Raw genomic sequence first — 19014 nt, forward strand, 5'->3', positions numbered from 1 at the left:
GGCTTTTGTTTTTTGGGAGGCTTTTTTAGATTATTCAAGTAAGTCTTCTAGGTAGGAATAAGAAAGGCACAGAGATTATCACTCTGTACACATTATTTAGACTGAATTATGCTGATTTTATGATCTGGTGCTTGAGTGGGTGTTGGCACCTTGTGCTCACTCTCTGTTCCTAGCCAGTGGGGGAGAAGGGAGTTGAAGAAGGAAGAAAAAGTAGGAGAAGTGTGGAAAGACAGAAGAGCGTCCCCCTCTGTCCTTTCTGCCTTTGTAACCAGCATCACCCCCATCTATCTCCTAGCATAGCTCTCATTTCTTCCCCTGCACTTCCAGGGTGACTGAGGATTTAATCTCCTCAGACAGTGGTAGAATTGGTTGTACTTTCTATTTTATTGCATTTGCAGTGGGTGTACAACATGTCTTCATTAACTCTCCATGACATTCAGAATAGCTTGGGATAAAAAAGACACTCAATCAAAAAGGAAAAACAGTCCCCCACCCTCCCATCTTCAATCCCAAGTATCCCCCAGGGCACGTATTAATTACTGAAGATGAATGCTGGACCTTCATTCTCAGCAGGGGCTTTTAAATCGTATTGCTCTGTCAGGTTAGAAGGTGGTGCTTCATCTTACAAAATGGTAAAGGAGTCTCAACTTCTTGTGGAAGTAGCAGCTAATATTGGCTTCCGTTACTGAGTGCCTACAAGGTGCCTAGTGTTATTAAAGTCTCTTTATGAATTAGCTCCCATAATCCACACCCTGCAAGACACATTATCATCCCCATTTGCTGGATGGGGAAACTGATTCCAAACACCATGCTATTTTAAGTACAATAGGTGGCTCCCCATGGTTCAAAACAGAGGGAGATCTGTAATTCTTCAAAGTGATTTGTGTCCAGGAAGGCACTATCATTGTATCTCTCCGTTGTTGTACCTCTCATTGAGAGCCAACTTATGGCTCTCAGATGCCAGCTTATACATCAACCTTCCAGAGAAGGTTTCCTAGCTCCAGACAAGATGGAACTGTATTGTATTGTATTGTTTTGTTTTTATCAAGTAGGGATGTTATGGATGTCCACCGAGGAGGCAATGTTCATGGCGTTGACTTAACCTTTAACTGTTGTGTTGCCAAAGTACCTTCTGTTGCCAAACTACTCCTCTTTTTTCTCTTCCTTGTCTCACCTTACCTGAGCAATCATCAACATTCCATAGCTGAGGCTAAAGAGATACTGAGTCCAGGAGTGCTACACTTATATTTTTTAAAGATTTATTTATTTGAAAGAGAGAGAAGTAGGAGAAGGGGCAGAGGGAGAGAAATTCTTTTCCACTGAATCTGGTGCCTCACCTGGAGCTCAATCCCAAGACCCTGAGATCACGACCTGAGCTGAAATTAAGAACCAGACGCTCAACAGAAGAGCCATCCAGATGCCTCCAGAAGGGTAACACTTATAAATACGTGTTCTTGGGAACACTAGTCTCAGTGTTTGCTTTCAGAATAACACTTTCTGAAAAAATCCTAAATATTCTCCCCTTCCCTATCTCCACTCATTACTTCAAGAAACATGTACTTGAAGATTCTGAGATGTCCTATAGAAAAAAAAAGAAGCAAATAAAGCAGAAAGAAAACAAAACACAAAGAAACATTTACTTTTGTTTGATCAGTCTGTCCTTTTTCCTATTTAAATTTTTAAGTGTCTCCTTCTCTTCCCACCCCCTCCCAACTCTGGAAACATCTATTCACATCCTTTGGAACTATGGTTTTCTAGAGAATATCTTAGGAATCTCCATGCCAAGGACAATCCAAAGGGTTATCATCATAAACTTCAAATAAAATGAGGATTTCACTGATTGTCCAGATATATGTATACTTTCTCTCTTCTGAAATCCTACGTTGCTTTAACTTCATTGCTCTTATGGCCTATAGCTTAAAGAAGATATGGCAATAGACAAGTATGTAAAGATGAGATGGAGATGAGCAATGTGTCCTACCTTATTCTTTTTTCCCTTGTAACTGATTACAGTTCCCCCTGTTCCCCCATTACAAATGAGTATGTGTTCATTTGTTTTTTTTTTTTACTGAATTTATATAAAATTCAAACTTCAACCAATGCAGAATCAATATGCTCTACCTCAGATTGCACTAGTATCTAATTCTCATTCCCTCCCAACAGTGTAAACTCTTTTAATGGGTACATAGCCTGCTGCCTGGAACATTGTAGGTCCTCAGGAGACTTGAGCTGAATAGGTGAATGCGTTCTGTTTTTATTGATTTTATTCACTCATCCAGGAGTTCCTTGTGGACAGAGAGCCCAGGCTTACCTATGCTCCTCCACACCTAACAGGTGTATAGCAGACACTCGGTAAACTTTTGCTTGCTGCAACCACATGCCCTCTAGGATTATTTCCTGAACATACTTTGAAGGAAGGTCTCTACAGCTAAAGCCAGGCATGCTTGTGTTTGTATTTCCATTCTGTCATGAACTTGTTATTGAGTTTAATTAAGAAGCTTGGTATCTGTGCCTATAAATGGGGCCAATACTATCTGCTTGATAGAGGGGCTGTTTGGCTCACATGTGGAGATGTAGGTAAATGTGCTTTGTAAATGCTAGAGGATTTATTTATTTATTTTTTTGCTCATGCAAAAAGCACACGGTGGGTAATACATACATGTGTAGGAAACTACCACTGTTCTAACAGGGATGCCAGACAAAAGGTCCTATGATTAACTACTGTTGACTTACAATGTTATGCACAGCTTTGGAAAAGGGGAAGTCAAGAGTACTTTGTCAAGTATGTTGTCTCCTGTCTAGCATGTGCTAGAGCACATGTGCTAGATCTGAGCTAGAGCACAGATCCCTCCCTCCTCATAATGTCTGGAAGATTTCGAAAGTTCAGGAAAGGGAGGTCACCTGACCAGAGTCACACGGGCAATAGGGGTCAGAGCCAGGATTACAACTATGGCTTAGACCAAATGGCCCCATCCATCACACTTCCTGCCTAATGCATCTGTTCTCATCTACTCTGGACTGAAGGGAAAGGATGAGAATATCTTTACCATAATAAACCCTCTTTTGTGGGGTACTAGTGAAGGATGCTCAGGGTCTGAGCTGGGTCTATTGTTCCAAAGAGCAAAGATAATTCAATCATGGCTGCTATGGAAGTGGCGACCCATGAAACCTGGCTGGCTGGTTGTAATTAATCACTGCAAGGCAGCAGAGAAGGAGCCCAGGCTGTTAGAACACCCAGGAGGCTGTGGTTGCAGGGTTCCAACAACTGACATTTGCAACTCAGTGTCTCCACAGGAGACTGGAACTTTGGAAACTCCAGAACTCAGCAAAGATTCTGAGGGCTGGGAGCCTTGTCCTTTTGGACACCTTACCCCAATGAGCTCTCCAAGCCCCTGACATTTGGGGGATTGTCAGTGCTTTGGGCTGCCAGAGAAAGGCCCTATCTCAGAAGCCAAAGTCATCAACAGAAAGGGAATTAAATGAGCAGGTTTTTCAGAGACTGGAAGAGAAACTGTTTCGAAAATCTGTTTTGACTTTTGCAGACACTGCCTTTCCCTCTGGCCCCATAATTGAGTGGGGCTGGCGATACTTATTCATCTTTTTAGTCTATGACTGAGTCACCCCCTCCTTCTCATCAAAATGTTATGAGTATGCAGAGGAAAGGTGTTTATTGAACAGTCTCAGTCCATTTTAGGGTAGTAGTGATGTAGGGGGTTATGGCTGTTCTCCCCAAGGGAATTCCAGAAGAGTCCTGTACTTAGCAACTGAGTAAGAAAAATATCAGTCTGTACATAACAGATGTAGATGACTTAGGCTTTCTTTTGGTGAGGGTGGGAGGGCTAAATCCATTTGGGCAGCAAATAAGACAATAATGTTGCTTCCATTGGTCAGGGTCTCTATGAAAGTTAAGCAAATACCTATACAGGTACCCAGCAAATACTTGGGGTACCAAGTACTCCATATCTTCATGTGCGTGCCTTCTGGTTTTGTCTTCCTTTTTTTAAGATTTATTTTTTAATTTTTATTTTTTAAAGACTTTATTTATTTGAGAGAGAAAGAGAGAGAGAGAGCACACACAGGAGGGGCACAGAGAGATAGAGAATCCCAAGTGGACTCCATGCTGGGTGTGAGGCCTGATATGGGGCTGGATCCTAGAACCCTGAGATCATGACCTGAGTCAAAGCCAAGAGTCAGATGCTCAACCAATGGAGCCGCCTAGGTGCCCTTTGCCTACCTTTGTATTCCCTCCTTTCCTTCTTATCTAGGTCATCTCCTCTGATTCTATTTGCAAGTCCAGATTAAGTTCTTTGAGAACAGTGCAGTCGATACAGATGATATAATGAATCTAATCAAATTACTTATGCCCCTGGGCTCTCCAGTTAAAAAGAAACACCTTGCAACTATATAGCACCATACATTTCCCCAAGTATCCTCAGTTTCCCTATCTCATTCATTCTGTACTTCAATTTTGTGAGGTAAACAGATGAATAGTATTATCCCCATTTTACCAAAGCTGAGATCTAAGAGCAGCTGTAAGTTTGGGTGCTTCTTATTTTGTACTGCTCTGAGTTTTAGTTTGAGATATACCCATCTACCTACTTGCCATCAGTACTGTGATAATCCACAGACCCTTCAAATTCAGCATATGTGTAACTGACCTCATCACTTCTCATCCTTCCCTCTTTCTCCCTCTGGTTTTTCCTTGGTCTTCTGGTTCAACTGAAAGCCTCTACTCTTCATCCAATCATCCAAGAGAGACATCTTTCCTTCCCTCTGCAGACCCACATCCAATCAGTTAGCATCTCTTACAGATTCTCTCCCTTTTTATAATCTTGTAAATCTACCTCCATCGCTTCCATCCCAGTCCAAGCTATCATCAGCAGCAGCCTCCTGACCACCCTCTGTATATTGAGTTTGGTCCCACCCAGATCATTCTTTATATAACAGACTGAGTGTTCTTTCTAACATGAAAGTCTGATCATATCACCTTTCCCATCCTGTAAGTTAAAACTTTCAGTGATTTCATCGGTCTGTAGGGGTAAATCCATGTATTTTATTACTTGTGTTTTGACTACCACTGGGTTTTGTGATTTGAGTATTATAGTAGTTATTCTATTCTAGTCTCATTGCTCTTGTATTTCCACGCTATCCCATTTACACTCCAACCTATACCATGAGCCCTCTTGTGTTTTAACCAGATGAAATTTCTCCTACTTGAACCCACGCCTCACTCATCTGTGCTCTCCACTTACCTGGGTGATCACCTGCGTGCTTTTAGGTGTCATACTGCCTCTTCCAAAAAGTCTTCCTTGAGTACCTTTCCGGGTTGTCTCCTCTTGGTTTTCATACTATTTTGTACTTCCCTATACTATGGCACTCATTCCATTAAAGTGCTTTTGGTGTTTGTTTTACTTTTTGTTTTCTTTGTATTCTTTTTGAGTGCAGAGTCTGTGCCTTATTCAACTTTAGCTCCAAAGGCTAGCAACAGTCTCGGACACTGCAGAGCTTTGATGTATACCTGAGAGGTGCAGTAACCTGTCTGAGATCCTCCACTCAGAGTGAAGGAGCTGCTACTCAAACCTAAATCTCGTTTCTCCAAGTCAAGTACTGCACAGAGGGAGACAATAACGACTACAAACAAACACAAAACCACGAGTTGGCCACACTGTAGGAATGATGAGAATCCATTCTTCTCTGTTAATGGATAGGATATAGCACTTAATTTCTAAATAGTGACATACAATGGACTACCTATGAAGAAAGCTTTCCTGGCTCTCATCTTGTCTCCACCCTCTTCTCTCACTGTTCTCTTGAGGACTCATTCTGTCTGCATCCTGCATGGTCTTTGACTCTCTTGGGAGAAGAGAAAGAAGTTACCAAGAAGTGCTGTGGTTCCTGCTTTTTGTTTTCCCTTGAGAAGTAAAGGAAGTGCAGGTCCCACTAACCAGGCTCACTGTCACCAAGCCCTCATCAAGCCACCTACCTCACCCTCACAAAGGGAAATGCAAGTAAACTAGGGCTTTGGTGTCAGCAAAAACAAATAAATTTGGTTTACGTAAAACCAAAGACTTGGTACTATTCTCTCTCATCATATAATTCCACCAGTGTTTACTTAGCTAGAAATTGTAATATAACTAAAACAGTTTTCGTCACCTCAGGGAGGACTGCAGAGTCCCAAAAGGAACATCACTGTCAAAAAACTTGGTATTAAATTTGAAGACTGTTGTGAAGAAGTTGCCCATTTCCTTAAGAAGAATACTGAGGCTAGAGGGAGAGAGAATGTGCCTAAGGCCACTCAGTAAGAGAGCCACAGAACTGGAATGCAGGTCTGCGGGTTCCCTATTCATGCTCTTTTCAGCTTTTCTAACAACTCTGAGGATACCCAAGGCTGAAAAGCCAGAAAAATGAATTCCATTTACTCTGGATCCAGAGGTAGTTAGCATCCCAGTATGCTTTTGAGGGGTTTGGAAATTTGACTGCACTTTGAGGGATGGGATGTTCCATTAATCATGGAAACCAATAATATGCCTTCATTTGACCAATTTTTTCAGAGCCAACCCTGAATGTCCACTATTTTCCATTACATTCATAATCTCTCCCTCTTAGGGAAGAGAAAAATAAAGAAAGCAAGGGGGGAGGAGAGGCGGCAGGGTGACTCCATGCCTGTGTTTCCCTGTGGTGGAATGGATGGGCTGGTTTAAATTTGTCAGCTGCTGGCTCAGGTTCCCTGGGCCCTGCCTCTGAAGAGTGTTCCTGTTGAATTTTAAATGGGAGTGAAATTAGGTCTCCACATAGGACCTCTCATACTTTTATTTCCTTGGGTGTTCCTGCATGGCACACGAGGATGGAAAGCAGTACTGTGTGTTTGACCCTACTGAGAGCCCATTATGCTCTGAAGAAGAAATTACTCACTGCCTCTTTAATTGAAACACACCTAAAGCCTGGCCATGCAGATGGGCATTTGGAGGCTTTAAAGCATATCAGGAAAGAAAATTAGGCCATCCTTATAGCCTAATAAGCCTTATATCCTATCTTACCACTAATTTAGACCAATCTCCTTTAAAAAGGAAGGGGGAGATAGAGAGGGAGAGAGAGAGAGAGAGAGAAAGAGAGAAAGGGAGGTGGGAAGAAAATTAAAAGGCAGAGTAGGGAAATAGCATGACCCAAGGTCATACAGTGAGTGACCAACAAATCAAGGATGGATATCCGTTTCCTAGCTAAGTTCTACTAATGACATGAGCCTTTCAGTCATTGAAAGCTACTGTGGCTGGTTGCAGAGGGTCTGTGGACAGAACAGGGCTTGGTCCTTTCTCTGTCATTGTTTTCCCTGCCAAAGTGTAATCTACAAGGCCTTTTGTGGTAGGTTCTCAGTTTTATGGATAGTGACCCTTCCCAGGGCCCACTCTGCTACTCTTCCAGAGTCTGCCCTTCACTCTCTCCTCACAGTGAGGGTAACCTCCCCCAACTACCTTGGACTTTCTTACAGAGCTGCACTTAGTTGGGTCACTGAAAGCCTCTTTCCTTCAAACAAGAGACTGAGGCAGTGCTTACATTTTAATACTTTCTTGGAACTTCCATTCCAAAGCAGGGGTGAGGGGAAGGGAAGTGAGGTGGGTATAAAGGAAAAGCAAATACAAGATGACAAATTACTGAGCTATCCACTTCACAATAACATTCAGCTGATGGCTAGCTAATGGAGGATAGCTCCAGAGAGGCAGTAGGGAATTACTATATATTATAACAGTTACCCAGGATTGAGCCCAGAGAAAGGGAAAGCAATTTATCTGTTAAATTTTTGGCTTCTGCTATATCTAATTGGTCATAATATTCTTCAAATAAGTTAATTCTGCAACATTTCCAGTTAACACTCTCCAACCTTGCAGAGTCACCACAGCAATCTGAGCATCCATGGATCAGTGGTATCAGAAACCATGCAGCATGCTGGTCCTCACACCTGGGGAAAGCCCAGGCAGTCAGGTGTCAGGAGAAGAGGTGACGGAAGGATCAGGAAAAACTAGCTCAGATAACTCTCTCAAGCAGATGTATGTGTCAACTATAATTAGAAGCTTCTGCATATCCCAAATGGAGAATGCCAGAGCCCATAATTTAAAAAGAGGCCCTGAGAAATCATTCTTCTATTTGAATCCTATGCTTTTCCAAAATATATCAACTGTATATTGACCCTTTTCCCTTTCAGTTCAGCTATCCTGTTGTTCTCTCATTATCCACCTCTCACTTCTCTATTTTCTTATTTCCATAATTAAAAACTCTTAATCTTAGTGATTAAAGATGCATGGATCCATCCCTCACCATCACTGCCAAAACTAAGAAAAACCAAAGGGGAAGATTGAGGATAGATTTTAGAGGGTCTCTCTCTCTCTCTCTTTTAAAGTTTTTATTTAAATTCAAATTAACAGATAGTATAATATTAGGTTCAGGTGTACAATGTAGTGATTTAGCATCTCCATATATCACCCGGTGCTCACCACAACAAGTGTTGTCCTTAATTCCCACCACCTATTTAACCCATTCACCCACCCCACCCACCACAGTTAAGAGTCTGTTTCTTGGTTTGCCTCTCTCTCTCTCTCTCTCTCTCTCTCTCTCTCCTCTCTTTTAGAGGGTCTTGAAAACTAAATTTAGGAGCTTGGACAAGGTCTGTCTCTAGTGAAGAGGGTGCCATACTTCTGCTCAAAGCAATTCCACCCCACTGCCCATACTGTGTATCCTTTCTATTCCCCACCCCCCAATCCAAGTCTTACCTTTGTTCAAGATAAGCCTAATTTTAGCACTTCTGTTTTTCATCCATGCTTCCATTTATGAGATACTCAGAAGTTATTGAACTTCTACTAAATTCTAGGTACAGGGTGAGTTCCTGGGACTAGACTGACATCTTAATGCTATTTAAATCTAGCAGGGAAAGCAGTCAAGACCATAAAATTACAATCTCCTGTGAAAAGTGCTGGGATGTAGGGGATACTGGGTGCCACAGAAGGGGCCCTTGCATTGTCTAGGTAAAGATTTAGAAAAAACTCCTCAGGAAAGATGACATCCAGTGTACAGAATGGAGGATAAGAAGAGGTTAACCTAGATCCATGGAGAGGAAACCATGCATAATGTCTGGAAGGTGAGAGAGAGCTCTGTTTTTGAGACCTCAATGTGAACTGACTAACTGAAATGCTTAGAGCATAAGAGGTGTGACAATCAGTGTCCAAGATGATCCCTGATGATTTTAGTCCCCTGGCATTTATTTACACTCTTATGTAGTTTCCTCCTGCATTAAATAGGGTGAATCTGTGTAATCACTAAAATATTTTGGAAATGATCATGTATGACTTCCAAGGCCATGGCAAAAGGACCTTATAGATTATACTGTGCCCTTTCTTGGATCACTCAGTCTGAGGGCATGCCAGCTGCCATGTCATGGGGACACTCAAATAGTCCTGTGGAGACAACACAGAGAAGAACTGAGGTCTCCTGCCAACAATGAGCATTCACTTGCCAGACATATGAGTCAGTTACATTGGAATAAGATCCTCCAGTCCCTGTCAAGCTTTTAGACAACTCAACCTCAGATGACATCTTGACTGTGACTTCATGAAAATCCTGAACCAGAACTCCCCAGCTGAGCTGCTCCTTACCCATGGAAAGTGTGTGAGGTATAAGGCATTTCTAAGGCATGCAATTTTGGGGCAATTTGTTACACAGCAATAGACAACTGATACAAGAGAAGAGGGAATATGCACTAGGACTGGGGAAGCAGACATGGGTCAAATCACAGAGGGATTTGTAGAGCCTGTTAAGATTTTGGAACTTTTACAACAATAGTGAATCATTAATGGTACTTAAGCAGGAGAATGCTATCATCAGGTTTATGTTCCTGTGGACTCTTTGAGATCAACTCTGCTCTTAAACTTCTCTTTCTTACATGGAACAGAACAAATTTCTTTGCATTAAACATGACAAATGTAAATTTCAACTGAAGAGCAATAGACTGTAGACAGTATAAGATCTCTCAGTAGCAGCAAGAAAGGAGGATCTCTGGTTCCCAGACTAAGTAAAATTGATGGAATGCAGCTCCAACATTCCTCCACTCCCCACCAAGCCCATATTTATGGATGGGTGAAGTGAAATGCTTGCTGTCAAGCATGTTCAATTCATTTTCCTTATAATATGGGTGTGGGGAGGGGGGTAGAAAGAACATCTGCCTAACAGACATATCATAATATAACACGATTTTTCCAAATATATTTATATTCTTGGTGTGGGAGTTGGAGTAATGATTTGACCCCAAAATGTCAAAACGTGTGAAATAAAACTATAGAATTGTATAGTCTTAGAGTCATAAAAAGACTGTAGAAGTAATTTAGTTCAACTTCCAACCCAATGCTGGATTCATCTACAGATAGGCTAATCATAGCACTCATAATTTACTGAGTATTAATTGTTAGGCATTCTGCTAAAACCTTTATTAACATCATCTTATTGATCACTAACACACACTAAGAGGTAGCCACTATTACCAATTTTTAAAATAAATAACCAAACCAAGGTTTAAAAAGCCTAGGTCAGTTCTTCTCAAACTCCAATGTGCATAGAAATGGCTGAGGGATCTTGTTAAAATCTAGATCCTGACTCAGTAGATATGGGGTAAAACCCAAGTTTCTGCATTTCTAACAGGCTCCCAGTGATAGTAGTACAGCCTAGGTAAATACCACAAAGTCTCAAGGGAAAGATATAGAATAGTTAAAGCTTCTTCTGCCAAACTTCAAAGAATACGTTCTTAACACTAACAACTACATCTCCACCTCACTAGAATGGTGATTACCCAGTTCCTACACAAGTGCTTTCCATTTGCTCGGATTCCTCTACTTCACAAGGTAGCCTCCTTTTCCAATCCTGAAGACCTATATAGTTAAAGTTACTTCTTGCCCTGAATCAAATTCTGTACCCATGGAACTCCAGCAGACCACATGGTGAATCATTACCAAAGAAGCACTTCCCTTATGATTGGATTAATGTTCCTTCTGAGTGCTCCATTTATCAGGGAGCCTTGGAAGAAAGAGGGGAGAATTTGGATACCAACATACATACCTCTTGAACTCATAACATTCATTAATGAATAATTATATGAATGATGGGGATAGAGGACCCTGAGTGGTTTAGTTGGTTAAGTGATTTTAGCTCAGGTCATGACCTTAGGGTCATGAAATTGAGCCCTGTGGTGGATTCCACACTCTGTGGAGTCTTCTTGAGACTCTCTCTCTCTCTCTGCCCATCTCTCTCACTCATGCTCTCTCTCTCTTTCTTGAAAAAAAAAATGACCAGGGTCAGAGGCATAGCATTCTAGAACAAGTCTAAACTTTTATTAACCTGAGTCAGATCTAAAGTAATAGTAATATAGAAGGGGGGAAGATTTCAACCAGAACCACTTTTCCTTTTTCACATGATTTCAGGTCATCAATACGGATATGGACTTGAACATTTTGATAAATAAAATACGTCATGAGTCATATTAATTAGATCCCTCCAACTGCCTGTATTGGTCGACTGACTTTCCCCCATTTGTATGGAATAAGGCATAACAAGTTGCCCACAGGAAATGTGTTACGGCTCTGTGGACTGAATCTATAAGCTATGAACGGGGAGAGTAACTTTCTTATAAATTGGCTGTATGCTCTCAAATCCTAAGCTAAATTATTTAGTATCAAGGAGAGCACAATTGTATATATAAAAGTCATTGAGCTGGGAGTCAGAAAACCTGAGTTCTAATACTGCCTTTATAGCTAATTTCTTTGTGTCTTTATCTAACCATCTATCTACAAAAAGAGAAGTTGGCTGGGATCAGACCAAATGGTCACCATTTCTCTTCCAGGTCAGAAATTCTAGGCATTAGTTTCATAGAGTGCAAGCAAAGCCTTCAGTTCCAAAACATCAAGCATCTCATAACCAGAAACCAAACTATCAATTACTTTTCTTCATTTTCTAACAGCAGCAGGAAAATTAAAAAAAAAAAAAACAGTTGTTAGAAAATGAAACAGTGATGTCTACGGAGGGTTCTAATCTGTTACTCACTTTTTCAGGACAGGATGTATTTCTCTCAAAAGCCAGCCGAGGTAAAAAAGATTCAGACGGATGGTGGCAATTCATGCCGCCTTGCCACTCAGTTCAGAATGTACTGAATTAATAGATACTTGGAAACCTTTCTCAGTTCCATAGTCCCGACTCACAAATAGGAATTACGAGGTCTTTGACGTCCTGCTGATATTATATTGTTTCTTGATGTTCCTTGGGTAAATTTCTTTAAGTGTCTCTATCCTCAGCTGAAATGGTATCTTATAATTTTTTTCCATCAATAATCCTTAGTGACTTGTAAGAAGATGGCCCCTAAAATGCTGCCATCTACCATTGGGAGACCAAGTTTCCATTTCAATGATAAACCACAAGAATTTTAGAAGCTATGGGCCAACTTTTATGGAGGTTTCTTGTTAATATTACTCATGATATATTTTCCCCCTATTACTCCAAAGCCATATCCCTTTCAACGACTGGAAAGAGTGTGTATTGTCTGAGTTTAGTGTCTGTAGAGGCACAGGCTTGGGGAAAATGAGGCTTCTTGGGTGTGGATTCAGCACCAGGAAAGTGCTCTGATTATAGAATTGCAGAATCAAAAATGTAATAGAGCCAATCATTTTAAAATCAGACTTTAAAGAGTGATGGGCAAAGAGAAAGGGGGAGCTCAGATTTAGCAACATAGGCTCTGTGCCAGGCATTATATGGGACCTTACCTGTATCTACTGGTTTCAGTCCTGAGAGGGAGCTACTTATTAACTCCGCTTTCCAAGTGAGGAAATTAAGTGGGGCTGCAAGAGTTTAAATAACATGCCCAAATTCACATAGCTAGCAAGTGACAGAGAACCAGTGTCTCCAAAAGGTCTTTTGTGACCTAGAATTCAAACTCTCTTCAATGTTCCTGGCTCTGCTGCTTACTTGTTAAGTTACCTTGGATGAGTTACTTAATGTAGCAGAAACTCCACTTCCTCATCTATTAGAGAGAGAGAGAATGCTTTTGATGCTGTTACTCAGAGTGAACAGTCTCTAGCAATACATGAGCACATTAAAAACTGTAATCATTAAGGTCACCAAAATATCATTATTGCATCATGCTGCTCCTTTAATTACATACATACACAAAAGTAGAATAGTGCTAAGGCAAAGGAGGAAGAAGGGAAGAAGAAATATAATGCTATTTTCAACCTGAATTGTATTCTCGTATGCATTTTGATTTTGTGGTCACAAAGGTGACACTTCAGGACTTCACCATGTGCTTCTCGGACCATAGTCAGGATGAAGGGGTCAACATTCATGAACAAAATCTCTCCATTTTTCTTTTATCTACCTTCCAATTGCATTCTCTCCTCCCTACTTCTAACGTCGGGCTCCTATCTAATTGTATGAAGCCTCTTTGTCCTCTCTTATCTCTGAAGCATTCATCTTGAGAGATGTGGGCTGGAGAGGCAGAAAAGGAGTGGTCAGGGGGATGGATTGAACTGGCCAGAGGAGAGACAAGATGACCAAGGCACAAGGCAAGGGACTCTGAGCACCAGGGAGTGAAGGCAAAGACTATCCTGGCTGTCAGTCTTCTCTTCACACAGTCTGGTGCCTCAGTCCCTATATTATCTTCTGTTAGGAGATACATACATCATAGCAACTGCAGGGATTTTCAAATGTCACTTTTGTCTCTGTCCACTCTATCCCCTGGTTGCTGATGTGGGAGCCCCAAGAGATATTCATCAATCTTACTGTCTTCATCCACTTGGAAATCATCAAACTTCCCAAAACAGGTTACTCTCTTTTTCCGATCCTGAATTTCAATCCTAGAACATTGTCCAATAACAACTCAAACAGGGAAGTTAATGAAAACAAATATTCTCCAGACTTATACAACTTATATATGTACATATACCTTTAGGTGCACATACGTGTGTGTGTGTGTGTGTGTGTGTTATTCCCCAACATACATCTGTGTGTGTACTTATGCAAAATCAACTGACTTGCTTTTGAACATTGTACAAGCAGGACTGCATTTTGTCTCTCAGACTTTAAGCCCATTAGGATAAGAGGGTTTTGTTAGATTACTCTGAGTTTTCATCATACATTAGAAGTCCAGGCTGTCTCTGAGCTGGTTGCTGTATTTCCAAGTGATCTTTTTTGCCAACCTATCACGTTGGCTTATCAAATATACAACCAAGTTGAGGTACATTTTAGGGAGCTCCAACCCAAGTTTTGAATAATTATAATCATTCCTTTTTACTTGTTTTTTATAGTTTTGAAGTACCAGGATCAAGTGCTTTGGAGAAGTTATATTAAAAAAAAAAAAAAAAAAGCTAACGAATTCATGTATTCCATTTGGAAATCTCTGTGTTTTCGTTGGTGGTGTTCTTCACCCCACCCCCTCTTTGGAGATCAAAAGCTCCTCTTTTGGACCAAGGGACAAATCAGGTTATAGAAATTGCCACACTTTCTCCACCCTCCCTCCAAACAGGCGGCAGCTTGGGCTTTTTGGATCTTGGCAGTTGCGTTCCCCCTTTGTCCCTGAGGTGGTCCAGGGGAGGACCCAGGCCATTGTCCCAGGCTCCAACCTTTGTTGGATTCTTGAGAAAGGGCTGCTAAGGCAGACACAAGGCCGGCTTTCAAGTTTTCCCGCCTCGAAAACTCTATTGAGGCGTTTTGTGTGGTTACTTGTGGGGGTCAGGCTTCTGATCTGACCCCTCGCATCCCCGGGTAATTAGAGCATGCAGAACAGCACCTCCTTCCTGGCTAATTGGCTCTCTCAATGAACCTTTCAGAGAGGAAGTTTGTCTATGACTCACTTGCCCTCCACAGCACACTTCAGGCCCCAGCTCACTCATCTGTCTAGGTGATGGGATAGAGATTTAGGATGTGATTAGAACTGGGATCAAACAAGCCCCTGATTGCCCCATTAGCGATGGGGCCCATTAACTCTTTGAGAGCTGTCTACCACCCTGGTGGGAAACCGACCGCAAGTGAAGGCACTTTCTCAGGCTTGGTGATGCTAACACGTTTATAATCTATTTCCAGAAGTTATGATAGCTCCTGGGGCCTACCTGGGAATCAATCAGCACAGTAAAAAACAGCAACATTTAGCTTGACATTAACAAACAGCTTAGGAAAAGACAGAAAGCTGACGGGAAGGGAGTTGGAGTGGAAAATAGTTATTGTAATAAATCATGATACACTGGTGGCAGAGATCGGGTTTAGGGAGGCAGCTCTATGGAGCTTCGTGCTCTTAATTCAAGGAAGCAAGTGTGAAGCAAGCAAGGAAGGGCTCCTCAGTAGCCCTAGACACAAGACCTCCCTGGACACAGTCCTTGTGGACTGCCCTCCAGCCAGGCCACTCCATCTGGTAATGGCCACATTACATTTCCTGCTGGAAAGAGTAAGGATTCTTAGCAGGCTCCAGTGCAGACAAATTAGGTCTTGGTTTTGTAGGTCATCTCTTGTTTTTCATGAATGATTTACCTCCCACTTTCCTGGCTAATGCCCAGGTCATTCACAGACTGTAACTTGAATCTTCCCTGACAGGTTGTGACTTTTAGGAGTTCTTAAGTGGTGAGTTATGTGAGCAAGGAATGCTAAATGTTAAAAATAAAGACAAACACCAGGCTGTTAATGCCGCTTACGTTAAGGATGGCAAGGAAGGATGGAGGAGTGAGGGGGTAGAGGAAGAGTATTTTTTTTCATATACTTTTGAGTATATACTCCTTATGGTAATACAGTAAGTTTTCATTTTGAAATGGGAAAAAGAAACTTTAAAAATGTTTTTATATTTTTTTCATAAGGAGAACATGTAAGTTGGCTTTTCTTGGCTTTTTTATTCGATGCATCTCATGCCACATGGATTAGTAAGAATAAGATCTTGCTGATAAAAAAAACTCTTATTTAAGAGTTCATATAGGTCAGCCTATATATTTGCATATTGAATCTTAGCTCCGCCACTTGCTGACTGGATAGTTGGGGTAATTTTATTCAGTTTCACCAAAGACCCAAGACCTTCATCTGCTAAGTGGAGATATTTTGTAAATATCTTTGTGGTTTGTCATGTGGATTAAAAGTAAAAAAAAAAAAAAAAAAGATAATGCATATGCAGTGTCCAGTCCCACACTGAATACCAGGGGATGGCTTTGTTAATGGTGTGAATGCTGCTGTTGTCATTGTAGTTCAGGGAGCTCTGTTTCAGGAGAATGAAGTCATGATCACCCAATGGGAGAGTCTGCATTCTAGGCCCTCTGACTTCAAGCTTGCTTCCCTCTCAGGACCCCAGGTGGGTCCCTCTACTGATTTTTATTCAGGGGTTAAAGGGAGCATGTTTGCCTTACTGCCTCCATTTTATACAAGAAGAAACAAAAGAAAAATGTTAAAGCTGGCTCAAATCATCCAGAACTTTCTTCACAGCCTAACAGGGTTGTTTACTCAGAAATCCTACTGCTTTTGCAATAGAAAAAAGTAGTATTTTTAGGGTACCACAGATGATTTTCCCATCTTGGGTTATGGTATTCTTATGACTTTTCTCACTGTGGGATTTTAACAAATTGAATCCACTGGTGGAAATGGTTTGATTTCTCTCTCCTGCATTGTGAGCTCGAGAGCACACATTATTTATCCGTATGCAGTGCCTGACACTTGTCATAATCTTTGAATGGGCAATGATAAAAGCTTAAACTGTGAAAAAAACAAAACCAACTCAAATATCCACAAATACAGCATGGATGATTTTCCCAACTATATGTTAAATGTTAATGGTGAGACACAGTTTTCTTCATTCTTACATTCCAAGCAACATGTGCTGTGCCTAGGGCATAGTAAGACTCAATAAATGCTTGTTGTGTGTGACTCAATAAATGAATTATAGCTACTATTTGAAAATCTTAAAAAAGAAGAAGGAGAAGAAGAAAGCCTCAAGGAGCCACCACTTCATTTGCTGACTGCAAGGCATGCCCTTGGGTAATCGCAAAGAGAAAGGGAGAGAGCTAGATTTAGACCATAGATTTAGACCATAAGACCAGAGCTAGATTTAGACCATAAGAAAAGAAAGAAGGGGGATGCCTGGGTGGCTCAGTGGTTGAGTGTCTGCCTTTGGCTCAGGGCATGATCCTGGGATCTGGGATTGAGTCCCACATCGGGTTCCTTGGAGGGAACCTGCTTCTCTCTCTGCCTGTGTCTCCACCTCCCCCCCACCCGCCCCATGTGTCCCTCATGAATAAATAAAATCATTAAAAAAAAAAAAGAAAAGAAGGGAAGAGGAGGGAATAGGTAGATACAGAAGGAAAATGAGGAATATGTGGGGAAAAGATGGAGAAAGAGGATGAGAAGAAAGAACGAAGAAAGAAAGAAAGAAAGAAGAAAGAAAGAAAGAAAGAAAGAAAAGAAAAAAAAGAAAAGAAAAGGAAAGAAAAGAAAAGAAAAGAAAGAAAAGATTTATGCTCCTAAATCCTGTCTTATGAATAGTGCATACAAGGAGTGGTAACATAAATGAGGCTTGGCTTATAAAGAAACAAGACAAAGGGTCGGAATTTTCTGAATTAACAATAGAGGTGTTTGTAGCAAGCTCAGCGGAGTATGTGACAAGACTTCTATTTTCAGGCCTCACTATGAATTCATGCCGATCTTATACAGGGTGCACATCAGCTTCCTGCTTTTTTCTCTTCATATACACCCTCAAGGTTCATAGTTTGGTGAAAAGACCAGAACTAAAACCTGTTGTTTTTCTCCCTGCCCATTTAGTAAAGGCTGTCTATCCTTTGGGTGCTTAGAGGCAGAATCTGTGCTAGAAAGCACATGGACCTAGGCTCAGGAGACTGGGCTTCCAGTCCTTTGAGTTTTGGCACCACTTACTTGACCTGGATCTTTTTTCTTACAACTTCAGTTTTACTCTTGTGGGAAGAATCCTAAATAAAAATTCTTTAAGGTTTCTTCTGTTTCGACATCTTCTGTTGTCTTCTTTCCATGACTACTTTGGCCTTGAAGATGAGGTGCCTATATGGGCTGGTAGCTACTGTTTACTAAGTGTGTTGTGAGGGTTCGTGCAAAGGGCTTTATGTGCAATATCTCATTTAATCCTCACATCAACTCTGCAAAAGGGAATTGCTCTTCCATTTTATAGATGAGGGCCAGAATCTCAGAGAAATAAAGTTTTGATCATGTTCCTTTATTGTAACTCTTGACATGGCCCTAGTTGAAGGAATGCCTCGATAGGATCTTGACAAGCCTGGACTCTATATAGATACTAGCTGGCTGCCTTTCTTTCTTTCAAGTTTCCTACTGCATGGTAGGCACTGTAAGGAACACCCCGCCACATCAATTATAGCAATGACACATTTGCTGATTTCCTTTCCTTGGAGAAACTGGCAAGAGGGAAGTCCATAGGCTGGGAAGTAGGAAATATAGATTTTCTCTTTCTCCCTTTAAGTCTCTGTTTATCCTTAAGGAAAAACATTTCTTTCTCTTGGATTCAGTTGTTCCAACTGCCAAGGAGGGAGAGAGGGGAATCCTGGCATGGATGTGGATAATGCATTGGATAAGAGCACACTGAAGCTTTGGTATTTAGGTTAAATTCTAATCCGCTTTTCTAATACCCTTTTGCAACTTACTTAACCTCACTCAGATGCAGTTATTCTAGGATAAAGTGGGAATAATATTAGTTTGTTTCCTATAGGTTTCTTGTGAGTGTTAAGCTAGCTAATGTGTGCAAAAAAAGTAGCATGATGCCTGGTGCAGTACAAATTATTACTGGTATCGTTTTGAGGAAAGTGTAACATGGGCAGAACAGTTGAGCTCAAAGAACTCTAATACCATTTAAGAGTAGAATCTGAGCACAGATTTTGAATCCTGATCTCTGAGCCTAGTCATAACTGGGGGAAGGGCATTCTTGGAGGAAGGATAGAAGCAAGAGAGAAACTCATGCTGGGAAGCACAAACAGCTCCATACAGTTG

General features: G+C 41.2%; 2 long non-coding RNA genes across 3 annotated transcripts in view; one reads left to right on the forward strand and one right to left on the reverse strand.

Moving 5' to 3' along the window:
• LOC144321803 (uncharacterized) overlaps nt 1-19014 on the reverse strand; it is a 112688-nt gene that overhangs the window by 18011 nt on the left and 75663 nt on the right. The window lies entirely within an intron of this gene.
• The window catches only part of LOC144321802 (uncharacterized), a 151552-nt gene that overhangs the window by 258 nt on the left and 132280 nt on the right, over nt 1-19014 (forward strand). The window lies entirely within an intron of this gene.

Source organism: Canis aureus, chromosome 10 (genome assembly GCF_053574225.1).
Source record: "Canis aureus isolate CA01 chromosome 10, VMU_Caureus_v.1.0, whole genome shotgun sequence".
In the NCBI taxonomy this organism is placed as follows: Eukaryota; Metazoa; Chordata; class Mammalia; order Carnivora; family Canidae; genus Canis; species Canis aureus.